The following is a 19,420-nucleotide window of genomic DNA, read 5'->3' as shown; positions in this document are numbered from 1 at the left end:
GGGAGTGGTTTGTGAAGTAATGCCATCGAGCCATTAAGTGTGGAGATTCCTTATTGGTTGAATGCTGTATCTAGTTTATGTTAATTAAGATAAGCTGTGTGTAATGTATATATACTCCTCCTGTCCTACAATAAACGGCTCCCACTCCTGCTGTATCAATGTACACAAGTTGCTCGTCACCCCCCAGTTAGTTTGCTGTAGCCAGACTGCGGCAGAAAATAAGCATTCTGTGTTATTAGTGCAACAAGTATAGGCAGGGGAGTTAACAATATTTCCACAATGGAAATGAGCATTACATAAAGAGCACAAATACTGCGTTTCATTGATCATTATTGATGTGTGAATAAAGACAATGGGGTAACATGGGTTAAATTTTTAAGTAAGAAGAATAAGTAGAAGTTATATTTTAAAGAGTCCCATGCTGCTGTTTTCAACATATGCTATACATTTTTAAGGCACAGAAGTGATTAGATAACTCAATGTTTTTAATCAAGAAAGTCCCTGGGATGTGGGTGGCAGAGTGGGTGTCTGGTTCAGGGTAAGAAGCAGAATTACATTATTTTAAAATAACAGTGGTAATTTTAATCAAGATTTTTGCCTAAATTTGTGAGCTAAGTGAGTAACTGATTGCATAATAATCAAAAAAGTAATCTTGTTAGATGGCGATGCCCAAATTTCCATGTGTCTAAAAATAGTCATTTAAGTTTTCTCTCCAATTAGATCCACATATATTAATGAAAAGAGGACAGATGTTTTCTTCTAAAATAAATCTTATTAAATTTAATTTACTAATGCAAATGTGGCTGCTGTTGCACAGTTGACCTAAAAATGATAACTTAATTTTTAAGATAGTTGTTGAATAAATAAGCATGCAAATAGTTAAACATCATTGAACTTTGGGCTAATCACACGTTGACTCAATGTTGCTTTTTTTCATCCAGCAATCAGATTTTTATTAAAAATCTACCCCATACAAAGCACTGTTCTAGATATAGGAGAAATAATAGTGAACAACTCATACAAAATTTCCTTTGCACATGAAATTTCGATTCTAATGAAAAAAATCATATATTATGCCATATAAAATAAAAAAATATATAACGTGTTAAATATGAAAGACTAAGGATGAAAATAGCAGGAAAGGATTATTCTAAATCATTGTGGAAGGCTTGTGGAATTTAGCCAGGTGTCCGCGGATGTACACTGGCACTAATATTGACACATCCTGGATCCTAGAGTCCTGCAGAACACCCCCAACACTGGGCTGTGTTCCTTTGCCCCACTTCCTGCCTGCAGTAGCCTCAGGATGGTTTGCCTAAATAAAGCCAGTCCTGCAATCATGAATCAGTCCTGCAATCAGAGGACAATCCACTGTCCTCTCTCTTTTTTTTTTTTTTTTTTTGATACCACTGGAGTTTATAGTCTCTCCCAAGAATGAGAAAAAAACCTCAGCATGGCTCATAATATCCAGCACAAAAACAGCCTCAGAAGCACTGGGGCCCCAGTCCAGCCAAACTGCTTCACCAGTGACTGCCTGGAAAAACTGTCCCTTCGGGACATAAATGTTTGGAAGTTTGCATCCTATGAATTAAACCTTGAAGAGTGAGAAATACGAGATTACAAAGATACTTCATAAATTGCTAGCTCTTCCCTGACAATTGGTTCAAAACAGCAATGATTTCATAAACCACTTCTAGAAATGGCTTGAGTGACCTAAGGAAAAGTGGTAACATTTGTGAGGCCATTGACAACTGTGTAGGATTGTCCTGTGCATCGTTCTTTGTCATCCCTGCCTTTCCAACCTTGCTCTTACACACTGTATGAAAAATAAGCTTTGACTCAACCTCATTTTCCAGATGATTTAGAAGATCAGTTAACTCCTGTTTATAATAAACTGTCCCAAAATTTAGTGAGTCAAAGCAATAGCCACTTGTTATCTTCATGAGTCTTTGGGTTTCCAGATTAGTTCTATTGATATGGGCAGGATTGTATGGTCTCAGACTCCCTCATAAATCTGTAGTTGCTAGTCTAGAATAACCTCAGCTTGAAGAATTTGGCTCTCCTTGGTGGCCAGGCATCAAAACCATGAGCATAAATACATATGTTCTCTTAAGAGTTAGGCTTAGAATAAAAACCTATCACTTCCAACATGCTGTTCCCCAAAGTGAAGGTCATTGCAGAGTCAACAGTTGGAAACATCTAATCTCTGCCATCACAGGGATAGCTAAAAGGTCATATTGTGAGGGACATAGTCTTGAGAAGAGAAGAAATAATGTCTAGCGCAGTTTAAGACTTAGAATGAAGTATCCTTCTGGGTCACTGCACTGTGCTTTGGCAAAAACCGAAATAACTGAGCTCTATTGTTGTACATACCACACACACACACACACACAAACACACATACAGAATTGTACATGTCTATATTTGACTGTGAGCAATACTGCTTTCTTTTTCCAATATAGACATCCAGTGTGCACAGCCATGTGTGAATACATCTGTCAGGGTTCTACTAACACCTTTTGTTTTCCTTTGCTTCCTTTATTTTCCTTTGAATCCACACAGAACTTATAGGATAAAGCTGAAGACCTTATTGAAAAGGTGTTATTTTAAAAAATATAAAGAATTTGTGGGAGAGACATATGAAGCTATCTTGGGAAAGAGCATTTCAGCCATGGAGAATATCAGAGGGCAAAGTTCTTAAGGCTGGAGCACTTCTGGATTATTAAAGGAAACACAGGAGCTAAGTGTAGCTGTTGCAAAGAGAGCAAGAGGTGGAGGGTCCTATGACACCTCTCAGTGAGCCTTGAGACCTGGGAAAAATGTGATACCATGACTGCGAAGTTTAAAACACTAACTTCATGACATAAAAACCATCTCTGTTCTCTGGTGAGAAGAAATTAATCATCCCTAAATTGCAATATAAAGTAAGAGATTTAAAACAATTTTAAGAAAATTAACCATTTTGTTTCAATAAAATGTTTTATCAAAATTATATACATGTACACACACAAATACACTCTCACACACATAAATTAAACATATACACACATGAATTAAACTTGGAACTGATGATCTGTTTGAATGATGATAAAAAGGATAAAGCTCAACCTCTCATGTTGACCCCATATTCATGGAAACATAAAAGCTTTTACTTAGAAATGTATTTTAATAATTGGGCTAGATGATCTTTAAACTGTCTAACATATTACCAAATTGCTACTGGCCAAACATACTTAGGCCTTATTTCAAAAAATACTGTACCTTGTAAAAATGAAAAGAAGCAGTCTTCAATACTCTTTATATTTGTTATGAAATTAAAAAAAAATATTAGACACTCAATGTAAACTAAAATAATTATTATTACTTCAATCTTTCTCTTAGTCACAATTAACTCAAAGTATTATTTCCTAGAATCATTTTCTATGAATCTCAAAAACATTAACAGATTCTGCATATTTATGATCTTCATGGTACCTAAAGTAAGAAAAAATATTAGTATGAAAAGCCATTCCTCTTTTTTCTAATGTTATAATTTATAATTTAATAAAGTTAATAATAGATACAGACATGAAATAGCTAAGACTTTTGAATTTTTGGTCTGGTAGCAAAATTGCACAAGTAAATGGTCATTAGGTTGCTTGATTACATTGATTCATGGGGAGTGCAGGGCAATTGTGAACATTTTTCTATTTTAATATCTAAACACTAAATTTAAGTATTTTTAAGTATTTCCGAAGCCAATGGAAATATAAATATTGATGCAGTATGAATATCAAATCTTAAGGTCTTTAGGCCAAAACACATTAGATTACTTCTGTGAAATACTTAACAGTTTATAAGTTATACTACATCAAAGTGTGTGAAATGCTACATGTTTAAAATTAATATAAGAAGTAAACATAGTAAGGTCATGTGTCCTACAATTAAACATTTGATTTCTTGTTCTGTTATTAAATGTCCAATAGAGTACAAACTGGTGTTAGACACAATGTTTTCTAGGCAAAATCAAATTTTGTTCAGCATGAGTGTTTCTCCTTGAAGTGTTCATTAAAAATAAGTGAAAATTAAAGAAATTTCATTTGGCTTGTAATACTCAAAAAAGAAATTATAATAGAGATGCATCAATTTTAAAATTGGTCACTATAATCTTCCCAACAATACTGTATTCTGCTCCTTTTGATCTGTATTCTTAATTCTAATTTCTCATTGCTTCCAATGTTCTTGTCTTGCTAGGTACTTTTTTTTTTGCTTTTGATTCAGAAGTGCTGATTTTAATTATGAATATCACAGTATATCTTCAGTAGATAATGCCACAAAATAAGGAACTATAAAATGTCAAAGGCTGTTTCTTCATTGCCTAGTAACAGTTCATGACACTTAAAAATTATTGTCAGCAGAAAATTGAAGATAAATAATTTTTTTCATATTTTTGCAGAAATGTGCAAAATAAACCTTTGATCTAAATGACATTTAAAACCTGAATGTGAGATTAACTGCAGCATTTATCCTGAGTAATATTTTGCACTCATCTAGAACCTTTCATCTTAAACTTTCAAAATATTTAAATGCATTAATTCTATAATCCTCACAAGACTCCCATAGCTAGGTAATTATTTTTATTCCTCCTTTATTGATGAAGAAACCTACATATTGAGATTATCCCAAAGTCATACCAAGAGTCAAATCTGACTACAAAAATAAGAGCTGTTCTTTGGATGTCTACTTTTCTAAAACAACGTTGCATTTTTTTTATTCCAAACAGCTTTTTCAAAATATACTTTCTCAAGATATGTTTTTGTAAATGATTGTAGAACACATGCAAATATTTCTTCTTTTATAAACAAGAAAAAATAATTAATACTTGTAAATATTAAAATTTGCAACATAGTGACTATGCATAGTTATATTGAAGAAACTCATTAAATATTTACTTTCCCAATAAGAAAAGAATGTGTGAAAATTTATAGAAAGGTAGGATGTTAAGAGAGTATCAACAATATAAATCAATTTTGATTGTACACATGAGGGCTTATTAATTTATTCAAGCAAACACTGATGGAGACAAAAAGGTCTACACATTGAGGTCTTTGCTGTTCACACTGCTTGAAGAATGATCATTCTGGTGTTTCCAACAGGTTATAGTTACAGAAAAATGACTCTTATTACTGTTGTTGACTGAGGTTCATCTAACATTTTCAGACGATTACTTTTCCCCCAACTGTTCATCTAAGGAATCATCTCTCATCCAAGTCTATGCCAAATCCTGCACAATGTGCTTTCCTAGCAGCTTGTCACTCTAAGAGAAGTTATAAACTGTAAATTTTTCTTCATTTACAAAATTGTGTAATTACCTATATTTCCCTTTCTGGAGTGTAGACTGTATTGAAGTGGAGACAGTATGAGTTTTCCAGACATTTTTAATACTAGGTAAAATGTCTCTTGCATATTAAGTACGGAAGAAGTAAATCTTTTATATATAAATATAAATTAAACATTTTCTATGTAAACATAATATATTAAAGACTTTTTACATATTACACATTTTAATGTTATATTTTCTTTTGCCATAGTGAAAAATGAACTGATATCCTGACTTATCTCTGAATCCACGTGCTAAAATGAAAAGTACTCTCCAGTTCTTGCTAATTCTTTATAATATCTAAAAGAAATTGAGATATTCTATCTCAAATGAGTCTATATTAAATAAAATACATTAGTACTTAACTTATCTGGCTAAATAGTACATCAGTCAAAAATATTTTTTCATCATGTAATGCTACAATATAATTATGGTAAAATAGTCCACATTATTTACTCAGATAACATATTATGATAGTAGTATAATAATACTTCAAGAATTTGGTTGCCTGAGGATACCTTTTAGAAAATGAACCAAATAGTCTATTTAGATTAATGTGAATTCACTAATTCACCTTCCTCTGAGATTAACATGCTACTATTGAAATAAATATAAAATAGCATAAATTAAATTAATTTAGTAGAGCCCTTGAATAAAACCCAAATATGTTGGCTGAAAAAGTTTCCTGTGGAGTCTTTTGTTACCTCTCTTTCTTTTGAATCTTTGATGCCTGCTAGTAGATGGGGAAGAATGGATTACCAGCACAGTTAAATGGACTAATTTGGTGTACATCATTTGGAATTGAAAGGGATTTCCCAGACTATTTTAATACACTCTTTGGAAGGCAGTTGAATTACAAAACAAACAAGAGTATTCCACTCTTCTTACCTAACTTAAAATAGTTTATGTTGCATTAACTTGCTTGAAGTAAACAAGTTTTAAAAAGAGTGATAACACAACAAAAACAAACTGTTCCAAGTTGTAGAAAACTTGGTTCCAAACTATACCAAGCTGTAGAACAAAATGTTTAAGCACAGTCGAAATGACTTGGACTTAGACTGTGTTTTGGAAGTAAGCAGTTTGCTGTTTCTTAGGAAGAGTACTTTCCTAAATCCCTGCACCTCCATGTGCTTATGTGAGGCACATATTAGTGTACTGCATCATTGAGTGTACTGCATAACATTAATGAGGGCAAAGATAGTAGATCAAATGATTAATATTACCCTTGTAAATTGCAAGTGTTCCTAGCCTATCTGCAGAAACAAGTTTGTCTTCTGACCTGTCAGGTGTCCTCTTGCAGCAACACCTTAGAAGGAAGGGCTGTACTCTGATTCTATCTCTCAGTCTGGTCTGCCACAATGTGTAGTTTTCAGTCTCTCTGTGTCTGACATGCTTCCTAATCTTTATATTAAAAGTATGAAACTCTCATTTAGTATAATTTACTAAAATGATTTAAATTTACATGAAAATATTAAACATCTCAACTCTTAATGGCATTTATGGTATTAATATGATAGTTTGTGTGTATGTTTTCATAGTTCATGCTAATTTTAGATACATCCAATTTCATGGTCATATTGACAATAGAATATCTTTTATTTAATATGGACTCCTTTGAAACAGAAATCTCAATTTCTTTTAGATTGCATAATGAATGCAGATGATAAAGCCATATGAAATCATAGATATCTACATGACTAGAATTTTCCCTTTTTTGTCATTTTCAAATATTGCTTCTGAATGTACTTTGAAATTTAATAAGAATAAATGCATAAGAACAAAAAAAAACTTTCACATAATATCCTGTCTGTAAAATTCATAAAACCTGGAAAGCAATTTCTGTTTTAGTATGTGGATCGGGAGATAACATGCAATATCAGTTCATTTTCACTATGGCAAAAGAAAGTGTAATTTTTAGTACTCTTGCTAACTTATATTATCCACACGGGAGCTGTTATTATCTGCATAATGTACTGAGGCATTTGCAATTAGGCTTACTGTTCAGATTAGTCTCCCTTGGTTTCAAGTCACTTTCACTTGAAATGATAAAATTAAATTAGCAGTCTTACCTAGGTCAGTGTGAAGTTTCTCCTGAAGGATTTTGCAATCTATTGTTGCTGTGTTACAGTTGTTATATCATAACATTGGATGCAATTGAAGCTCAGATATTTTTGTCCCATTAGTAGGAATTTTTAATAAAAGAGCAATATATAATTTTGTTTAATTCCTACCACTTAGCTATTGTACAACCATTTAAAATAGAAACAAAATTCTTTACTTTGTATTACATCTTATACTTTTCTTTTGACACTTCTAGCCATGTGATAAAGTTTATATTGAAATTAAAATATCTTGGTGTGATAACTGATTGTAATACAGTTGCATATTTGTTTGAAATAAGAGGTAAAAATGCTCTATGAAGTTTCTAGGAAAGAACTGGTCACTTTCTTTCTTTTTCTAATCTCTATATAGCCTTTTATTTTTTTTTCTTTCTTCTTGGCATGTATTTATCACATATGATTTGGTTTGTTTGTTTGGTTTTAGTCTCAGAGGGTAGAAAGTATGAAAGATTATTTTATTTTTGAAGAAAAACAACTGGACCCAATACAAATAATAGCCCTTATATTCAAATTACACTGAATTTTGTAATTGATAAAAGAAGGAAATATACAAAGAGGAATTGAAAAAATTCAAATATCCTCAATACTGACAGTAACTACATTTTTGCCTTGCCTACTAAAAAGAAGTGCTATATTTTTCCACAAGCTCTTGGTAAGAAGTTCTTCTCATCCCAATGTTTGTCCAGAACTCACACACTCCTCCCTGGTTTTATTCTTCTTCCCTTTATTCAGAAACCAATTATCCTATTCTTTCCTTGCCTACCTTTTACTTTTCCTTGCAATCATTCTGCAAATGTATTCTTAATGTCCTTTGACTAAGACAAAAAATTTGATCCTTAGCCTGAATAAAAAAAAATCCATGAAAGATCAGAAATTAAAATTTATAACAGGTTTGACTACAAAACCTCATTTCAACTCATGTAATTCTAAGGTTCATCTTGACTTATTCCAATTTGTGTATTTGTATATTTTGTAGCAGAAATATTAATTTAGTTGATGACTGTATTATCAATATTAGAAATTTTCTCAAAATTCCTTCTTTTTGGGTGGTAGGTACTGGGAATTGAACTCAGGGGCACTTAGCCACTGAGCCACATCCCCAGCCCTATTTTGTATTTCATTTAGAGACAGGGTCTCAATGGGCTGCTTAGCACCTTGCTTTTGCTAAGGCTAGCTTTGAACTTGCAATCCTCCTGCCTCAGCCTCCCAAGCTGCTGGGATTACAGTCCAGGGCCACTGTGCCCAGCTCAAAATTTCTTCTTAAAATAAAAATAGCCTGAATTATCCAGTCTCATGGACTTCAATTAAAATAGAAAAGAGCCATATAAAATAAATATAAGCCCAAGAATGCAGCTTAGTAGTAGATACCTTGCCTAACTTGAGTGAGGCCCTGAGTTTGCTCCGCTGCAAAACACACACACACACACACACACACAAAAGTGAACACTAAATTAAAGAAATATAAAACCCCTTCAAATTTAAATACACAGAAAATTTTTAAAAAATATTCTTCAAATACATGCGTGAATGTCTTACAGATCAATATCACTAAACCTTTATTTAAACTTTAGCTTAAATTTCTTGACAAATGAGAAAATAGATGAGAGGGTAAAAATACAATTACTTCCCAGATACACTTGACCAATAAACTGAGATCAGAATGTAATGTTAAGAATGTTAATTAGCAATTCTTAGAACCTGATCTTTCTTGGTTCTGATGGTATTTACCTTGCTAACTTGGAATTATTTTAAGAATTTCTGAATAAAAATTTTCTTCACTTATAGTATATAATAACTATAGTTATTTATTTATTTTTGGTAACTTTGTTTTACAATTTCAATAATGAGGTCATGAAACTTAAAAATAATTTAAGAAATAATGGTAAATATAATTCATCTCACAAATAATTATAGTTTAGTTATTTAGATCATCTACTTATTTATAGAATGCAGATATCAGTAAACCCAAGAAGAAATAAAAAGAGAATAGACGTAAGTAAAAGTGTGAAGAATAATTGATTCAGGGGAAAAGAGTATTTTTTTTTCTCTACAAGTTAGTTCTTTTTCTCTTGGGGATAAAGTATAGATAGTGGCTGCAAAAAATAATGAAAAGAACCTCTTGCAGCTGGCAGGGAGAGGATGCTTTATTTAATAGTGTTACTCAGACATTCAAATTTTCCCCTGATGGGAAAGCTATTTTCAACTCGAATTCAGGAATGAACATGATTAATGTACCTAGTTACTATGAATTTTTGTTCAGGATAGAAATTCCCATAATTAGTTATTTCAAACAATTATTTTTCAAGTTCTACTTGATGATATCATCAGCTAGACTATTACTATGAATTTAAAATATATTATTATAATATTTAAGTTTAAAGTTACCCATAATGTTGTTTTCTTTAGGTAAATAATTCTTGTTTTTCCTTCTATACATAATGACTACTTAGCTTAGTATCTTCTTTGATATCAATTAGATACTGGATAGGAGGATGTACATAGAGAGTCAATATTGTAATTCAAGTGCATTTTCTAAAGTAGCAGTTCCCAGATACACTTGACCAATAATGTATCTTGTTCGGCATATCTTATTGTTACCAGCTGCTAGTTAGAGAAAAGGATGAAGATACCCATAGCATGGGAGACCTGCCCTACACTTTTTCTCTTTTCAAATCATGGCTGAAGTTGTTTCCAACATATATGACTGAAAATTGAGATTTTCAAAAGAAAACAAGTCCAATTTAAAAAAGGAAATTCTTGCCATAAGCTCTTTTGCTTTGGATCATGTATATTTCATGTGAGGTAATCTTCTTATAATAACCAAACAAGGATGTTTTTCTTTGTGTTCATCTGAATCCTATCAGCTTAAATTCAGAGAAGTGTGATATTTTTGAGGTGTTTTTTAAAAGAAGGAATTTTTGCAAAACTTGATACTAACTCAGAAACCTTACCTTAGTATTCAGTTTCTGTAGAGAAAAACCTGATGCAATTTAAACTCAAAATTAATAGATATGTGCGTTAGCAATACTTAATTCAGTTGTATCTAATAGTGATTAATTTTGAAAGCCATAGTAAATGATATTATCACAAAAATAGAAGTGATCTTATTACAAAGTAATTATTATTATTTTTTAAAAAAAACATGTATAACTCTCTTAGTATATTACTTCCAAAATTTATTTTCTACAAATGACTTTCATCTACAACATGGGTAGTGTCACTACATTTACTACTTAGTGGGGATGGAAAAGTGAGTAAGAATCATTACAAAGTGAACTTTTTGAGGATGCTAAAATATTTTGACCACGTCTTAAAATTCACTTTAAAAAAGAAGATATTGTGTATTTGCATGTGCCTCCCAACCAAATAAAAAATATGACCATAAAAATGTAGACCAGTTGAAAATGAGTGTAGCTTCTTATACAACTAATGAATAGAAAAATTCAGCCAATTGAACATTTTTTTCCCTCAGCATACATATCAGAAGATGACTTAGTTCAGACCTGTCTGTTAATGTATTAATTTAAAAGGCTCTTATCTTGCCTTTCCAACCTCCCTTCTAAGCCAATATCTTTCTATACGGCACTGAACTTTTATAGAGAAAAGGTGTTTTCTATGCAGAAGATGAAATATGCCGACAGCAGCAGAAAATAAGCCAAATGAAAATGAAGCCAACTAATCGCCTCAGTGGGCTGAGGTACAGCAGGAACCCAGTTATTTGTGAATCTGTGATACTAAATTCTGTCTTGAAGCAGTATACTTGTTCTGCACACACTGTTCTAATAGTGTAAATGCCCTGAAAGTAGAGTGATACCGCTCATGCATGTTAAACGAACACTGTAACAAATAATTTGTCTTTTTTTCCCTTACATCTATGTCATTCATTTCATATAAGTATTTAATAGCTAATAAATTTTGACATTTAAAATTTCCTCACAATATGAACTTTAAAACATGACTAAAAGCCACAGTTTTTAATAGGCCACAAACACATTTCTTTATAGTATAATAAATGGGAAAACTAAACTGTAATCTCATTACCTCAAGACACAAAATGTTAATATTCGTTTTCTGTATTCGTTATATCTACTGTGATTTATACTATAGGTAATTGACTTTAATTTACTAAATTACATAATGTGTAGATTATCTATCCTAATTATCCATAGGTATCAATATTTAATTGTTTTTACTTATAAAAAAATGAAAACTCCATGTGATTGGACGTATCGGTGCAAAATTTATATTATGTTGACTGTACGGTGTCTTTTCCTGCTTTCTCATTTAATATATATTGTCATTTTGATGGCTAAGTTTAGGTGTCAACTTGATCAGATTAAGGATACCTAGAGAATCAATAAAGCATTATTTCTGGGTACATCTGTGAGAGTGTTTCCAGAGAACATTGGTCTGTGAATTGATGTACTGAGAAGGGAAGCACCAGTTACAATCCAATTGACTGAAAGCCCAGATGAAACAAAAATGAAAATTGTTTTGTTCGTTTGTTTTGTTTCTCCTAGAACTGGCATGCTTGTTCTTCCTGTCCTTGGACGTCAGAATTCCAGGTTCTTGCCAGGCTCAGTGGCACATGCCTGTAATGCCAGTGACTCAGGAGGCTATGACAGGAGAATCTCAAGTTTCAGGCCCTGAAAGCAACTTAACAGGGCCCTAAGTAACTTAGTGAGACCCTGTCTCAAAATTATAAAGATAAAAATAAAAAGGGCTGGGGCTTATCACTCAGTTATAAAGCACCCCTGGGTTAAATCCCCAGTACAAAAAAAAAAAAAAAAAAGCAAACAAACCAATAAACACAACTAACTCCAATTTTAAAAAAAAAACTCCAAGTTCTCTGCAACCCTGGACTCTAGAACTCGGATCCGTGGCCCCAGGTTCTAAAGTCTCCAACCTCAAACTGAGAATTACACCATCGGTTTCCTTGCTCCAGAGGCCCGCATATTTAGAATAAACCAATTACTGACAACCCCTGGAACTCTGGCTTGCAGATCGTCTGTCATGGGGCTTCATTGCCTTAATAATCATGGGAGTCAATTTCTCACATAAATATCCTCTAATATATATCCATCTAGCTAAGTTCTTTCTTCTATCTTCTGTCTATCTATCTATCTAAAAGTGCAACAAATTTCTTAAAGATGGAAAACTTAGGAAATAGTCCGATTCATATGCCTCAGCACTAACTGGGTGCATTAATTTTGCTAAGCTTAAACCTTGATATAACATGAATTTAAAGATGTATATGTACTGAGGGCAGGAAAGAGGAGAAGGGTTAATACAAGTATTGTATTTAAAAAATCAAACTACCTTCCCTGCCATTTCTGTGAAAGTGGGCACCACATAGGAATTGGCTAATCATGGATAAATAAAATAAAAAATGAAAAAAATCAGAATATGCAACCTAATATTCTAATATTCCTAATATGGAGAGAAGTAACCTATAGTAAAATCTAATAAGGGTTCTGGTGTCCTAAGTGAAAGCCCTAAATATTTTAATGTCAGATACAACAGGATACAATCTGATCTTTGACTAATCCTTAAAATAGAACTTATAATTTGACTGGCTAACATTGCCCCTCCCCAATTTCCCAATGTTTTATTTTATTTTATGAAAGACAAAACAAAGCTTACCCAGAACTTGAGAAAAATGCTGCAGCAGGAAATAGAAAAATCCAAGATATGAAAATATACAATCAAATTTTAGGATAATAAATGTAATCCAACAATTCAAAATTGGTCTGGGTAAATTATAAAAAGTATTATAATGATAAAAATAAATATAAGAATTACTGTCTATTAGGAATTATCAGAGAGGAAAACATATCTCTTGGAAATTGAAATTGTTAATGAAAACTTAAAATAGTAATAGATTGTAAACCAAAGTGGAGAAATGCTGGAAAATGTAAAATAAAAGACAAGTAGAAAATATATAATACCTGCAAAAATCAATTTATACTATCTAACAATTTTTAATGCAGAAATCTTGGTTGCAAAACATTTACACTAATATCCTGCATTTGAAGAAAGAAATTTCTTTAAATTTCCCTTCATTCCAAAGGAGAAAACTCAAGAAAATACACTGTCATTAAATTTAGGAACACTAAAGGTAAAGCAAAGAGTCAAAACTTTTTAGTGAGAAAGAAAATAAAAAGCAACATGAATCAGATAAACATTAAGCTGATGGCTGGAGGAAACTATTCTGAGGGGAAAGAATTTCAATTACTTTTTTTTTTTTTCTCACCAGAAAACTGTCAAGAAAAAAGAATACTTTTAGACAAGAAAACATCCAGAAATTTTCCCTCCTCCATGCCATTGTCAGGAAGTAATTTGAGGAACACTTTAGTAAGATGAGGGATTCATTAAGGAAGACTAAAACAAGTAAACATATAAGAGTTGGACCCCGGATAGTAAGAAAAGGCAAGTTAGAAATAACACTTCACAAATGACCTCAAACATCATTAGATCCAACTGGTGGGTCATGTGAAAAGGGCAGCAGTTAGTGTACATGCTTTTGTGACATTTGTAGGATTAGATTCAGTAGATCTGTGAACAAGCTTCAGACTTTGTCATGGATTAAGAACCTGATTTTTTTTTCCACATAAAGGGTTTATTTTAAATGTTTTAAGGGTAGGATAGAGTTACATCATAATTATAAAAATTACTTACAGAATTAACAGATTTATATTGTGTGTACTTCTAAATGCAGAGAACAGGGAACTGTCTACACATTTTATAAAATAAAATTAAAAATGAATTCAAGCTCGAATGTTGAGGTCATTTACCTAGTTTTAAAATGTGAACATGAAGACCTCTGAACTCTACACATTCATTCAAACTGCACTAATGGTGGAAAATACAAAGAGCGCAGCATTTCCAAGGAACCACAGTCATTTCAGTCATAATTAGTCATAATAATTGTTCCTGTTTTGTCTTTGGACAACTTTCATTTTTTTAAGACAATCAGTTTAAGAGTGTTTTCAGGCACTGCAATGTGTGACAATCAGAACAGTCTTCAAATGGGTCTACAGTGTTCAGAGATTCAAGCCCAATGCACTTTGGGGTTTGGCACATAAAACAAGAATAGAAATGAAATCTGGTTTAGAAGAACCTGATTTTTAAAAGAACAGACAAATATGGACAATAAGCAAATTTTGGAATAGGTTTATGGTATCAATGTGGCAAAATAAAGACAATATATATCATAGCACATCCTTTGATTCAAAATTGAACTATATTTAGTCATTAAAATGAAAATCATCCAAATTAGCTGAAGTGAATTAGGTCAAATTGGTTTTATGTACTTTTTATTTGTAGACATTTAACAAAAGTAATCGAAAAAATTTAAAACAGCTGAGTTAAATCAAATTATTTGTCTAAGATAAGTCTAGACAAATATTTGAACTAATTTTAAAGAAAGAACTGCACTCCAGAGAAACCTGAGGAGAAATATGACCGTATGTTGTTATCTAACTTCAATAGAAATATGTAACTTCATTGGAAAAGGTTAAAAGTTTAAGCCTGTTTTATCAACATTGATTTGAATTTATTTACACCAAAGGTAACAAGGTTTAAGTGTTCAGTATGTAGCTGATTTGTTTTGGGAATTATTTTTTTTTCTGATATTATTTCCTTCACATTCCTTCTCCAAAATAGAATGCAGAGGGTGAGAAATGAAGCCAATATAATTACCTGTCCCCATGTAAAAAATGAAACTAGGCATATTTTTCCCATCCCTAGTTAAATAACTCTGAAACCAAACAAAAATAAACTAGCAGTTGGCCCTAGGAAATGCTTATTCTCCCAGAGAATAAGTCTGTAACCCAATCAAGTCATCCTCCATGTCAAAAAGAAGAATGAGATCAAGACTCATTTTAAGAGTATTTCCTCACTTTGACCAACAATCCAAAGAGTGTTTTAAATTCTGATTAATTCTAAGTTCTTTATCTTACAAAATTTACCTAATAATTAGTGAATCAAGGTCTTAAAGCTCTAAATATCATACTCTACCTTTACTCTTTTAAGACACAAATAAACATCTGCCTAATTCAAGTTTTCCCTTGTGGCAGAAAGCTTAATAAACCTAGTATTTGCCGCAGTCCGGCTGCAGCAAAATAACCGGGGGATGAGGAGCAACTTGTGTAGATTGATACAGCAGGACTGGGAGCCATTTATTGTAGGACAGGAGGGGTATATATATATATACATTCCACACAGCTTATCTAATTAACATAAACTAGATACAGCAGTCAACCAATAAGGAATCTCCACACTTAATGGCTCGATGGCATTACTTCACAAACCTCTGGCACAATGCCAGGCGCCATCTTGACTTGTTTACAGAACCTAACAAGTATTATTTGATTAACAGGGTTTTTTTTTTTTTTTTGGTGGTGGTTTTGGTGTGGCTTTAGGTTATTCAAAATTCTGGAGATCCCAACAAGAAGAAACCACTTCACCACCACCTCAGAACCAGTGTCCTCCCCTGTGCTCTCCTTATATCAGGTCCACCTGGGTTCCATGTTAAGGACAAACTACTGCTACTGTTTATTGAATGCTCAAACACAGAGTTTATTGTGTATCCTAAGAATGTATATCATATTCTAAGAATCATTTGATAAACTGGTTACTTTTTAAAAGATCCTATTTTTAGTCAAATTTGCTTTTTACCAATGATTATGTGTCTGTCTCTCCAGCTGCCTTTATCCCTTTCTGTTGGTAGTTTATAGGTCGAAGTTCATAGGGCAAAGGACAAACAGTTCAGCTAAGTTTGTCTTTCAATCTGTCTATAAGCAATAACAAGTGACAGGTTGTAATAGTATAGTGTCCTTATAGGTCACACTTTCTTTTAGGTCATCTTTCAAACAGTTGGAATGTTTCCCTCAGCATCATCTTATTTTATCCATGGGAATGTAGAACTGGCAAAGATCTGCTCAACACATCTTCTATTACCAGAGATTGTATATCTGTCAGTTCTCCAGTTGGAAAACATTAACCATCCGGTTGGAATCCTGAGATACAGGGAATTCAAACAACTTCTTTGGCCAGCTATTGCCAGACTTGCATGGGTTTGTATAAATGTATGTACATATTTCCTCTGGGCCAGAAACTGCCTCCTGTATGAATCATTATAATTCTAAATTTTCCCTTTATTTCTTAACAGAAAAATGTAAGTATAAATCACAATAAAATGATAAAATCCTCAGTTATTAATGGGTGATCACTTTGGGGAATTTTCAATGTAGGAGAAACTTCATTTCACAGTTATCTTAGAGACAAGGGAATAGGAAACATTGGTGTGAGAACCATTTATTTGGTGAAAAATTCAAGCAAACAACAACAGAAAACATTTTAAAAATCTGGAAATTGACTTAAAGACATATTGCAAGTAGATAAACATTATCCAAAAATATCGATTAAATCCTAATAAAAGCAGTAGACTCTATGACCCATTCCTCTATCTGTCTCAGCCTAGGGTTACAAAAATACCTATTCCAGGTGGGTATGACTAAAAGCTCACATGTTATTTCCTGACATATTTGAGACTATGGCTTCAATATTATCCTGTAGGGGGCAGGCTTCCAGCATCTTTTCTTTCTTTTTTGACCCTCCCTGCTGCAAAAGTTCAATTCCAGATAGGTTTAGTTGAGAAAATTAGGGCTTATTCCCACTTGCACCAGTGACAGGTTAAAATCTGTATAATAGTCATGAAAGTGAGGGCATCATTTATCATAATAACATTCTATAAGTAGTAAAAATATATTAGAAGAATTAATGCCAAAAAACTGTCCAAATTTGCTGAAAAATATTAATTTGTACATTCCCAAACTTTAAGGAACTCCCAGTAGGATAAATTCAAGAAATTCACACAGAGACATAATATAATCAAAATGTTAAACCCCCCCCAAAACAGAAAACATTAAAATCTGTAAGTAAAAAATATATCTTGCATTTAAAATTTACTGCAAATTAATGTAATAAAAATAGTGCAATACTTACGGAAGGCCACTTTTATAAATTAAAGGAACATAATTGGGAGTATAGAAATAAACCTATACATTTTTGGTCAAATGACTTTTAATGTGCTCTCATGACAGTCAAGTGGGTAAAAGAACGAACTTTTCAATTCATGAGAGTTTATATAGCTATGCAAAAGAATGAAATCAGAATGCTGTCTCTTACTATTCACAAATATTAACTCAAAATGGATTGTTGACTTATATGGAAAAGTGAAAAATATAACAACTCTTATAAGACACTATAGAGGACTGAGGTTGTGGCTCAGCAGTGGAGCACTCACCTAGCATATGCAAGATCCTGGGTTCAATCCTCAGCACCATTTTAAAACATTAATTAAATAAAGGTATTGTGTCCAACTACAATAAATAAATAAATAAATAAATAAATAAATAAATAAATAAAATACACTATATAATTAAATCTGTGTGACCTTAATTTTGTCAATTATTTCTTAGATACGACATGAAAAGCACAATGAACAAGAGAAAAATTACATAAATGTGGCTTCTTCAACATTTATAATAGTTTTGATTCAGATAATACTATCAAGAGAGCAAAATACAGAAAACATTCACAAATCAAAGATATCATAAGGAACTTATGTCCAGTATTTACAAAAATTTCTTACAATTCAAAATAAAAGCAACATAATAAAAAATAAGCAGATTCTGAATATACATTTGTACAAACAAAATATACAAAAGACCAGGAAACACAACATCCTTAGTCATTATGTATTTTCAATTCAAAACAGCAATGACAAACCACTTCTCATCAACTAGAATGATTATAATAAAAAGCATTTATTGGTGGTGCTGGGAAGAAGTTGGAACACTCAAATATTGCTGGCAGTAATGTAAAAAAATTATGCAGTTATTTTGGGAAATAGTTTGGTAGTTCTTCAAACATAAATTTACAAAAATTAAACATAAATTTGACATGTCTTCTTAGATATAGACCCAAAGCAATGAAAGCACACATTCACACAAACACTTATACATAAATGTTCATGGCAACATTATTGATAATAACCAAAATGTGGGGTGAGCCAAATGTTCATCCATTGTTGCAGAAATAAATATGTTATAGACATGTAATGAAATATTATTCAGTCCAAAAGGGGGTGGAAATATAATATATAACCTTAATGGTTCTGGAAAACATCATGCAAAATGAAATAAATCAATAGCAAAAATACAAATACTTTATGATTCCACTAGAGCAATCAAAATAAGACAGAAAGTAGAATGGTAATTGCTATTGGCTTGTAGAAAGGGGAATTAGAGAGTTTTGTTTTTATAAAATTAAAGATCTATTGAATGTTTAGATGGTTGCACGATATTTTGAATGCATTTCATAATCTTCAACAAGATATTATACTTCTATCCTTGAAGTGGTACCAGGCAATGGACACGAATACAATAAATTTGAAAGGGAAAAATAAATCAAAAGAAAAAAATGAACAAAGCAGTTACATGCTACAACATGGATAAACCTGGAAAATACTATGTTAAGTAAAAGAAGCAATGATAAAAAAGTCCACATAGTGTATGGTAACTTCTATATAAAATGACCAGAATTGATGAATCTATTGTACTAGTAGAATTTGTTACTATAACAAAATAACCAAAGCTCAGTATTAATAAAGAAAATAGGTTTACTTAGCTTAAATTTGGGGAAGTTGAAAATTCAATTTTTTTTTTTAATTTTTTATTGTGGGTTGTTCAAAACATTACAAATTTCTTGACATATCATATTCCACACTTTGATTCAAGTGGGTTATGAACTCCCACCTTCACCCCATACACAGATTGCAGAATCACATCAGTTACACATCCATTGATTTACATATTGCCATACTAGTGTCTGTTGTGCTCCGCTGCCTTTCCCATCCTCCACCCTCCCCCCTCCC

General features: G+C 32.2%; 1 pseudogene; it reads left to right on the top strand.

The window, feature by feature from the left end:
- The first annotated feature begins 1,453 nt into the window (after positions 1-1,453).
- The window catches only part of LOC125619140, a 63,926-nt pseudogene continuing 45,959 nt past the window's right edge, over positions 1,454-19,420 (top strand).

This window comes from Marmota marmota, unplaced genomic scaffold (assembly GCF_001458135.2).
Source record: "Marmota marmota marmota unplaced genomic scaffold, marMar, whole genome shotgun sequence".
Classification (NCBI taxonomy): Eukaryota; Metazoa; Chordata; class Mammalia; order Rodentia; family Sciuridae; genus Marmota; species Marmota marmota.
This window is presented reverse-complemented; position numbering and strand designations above follow the sequence as displayed.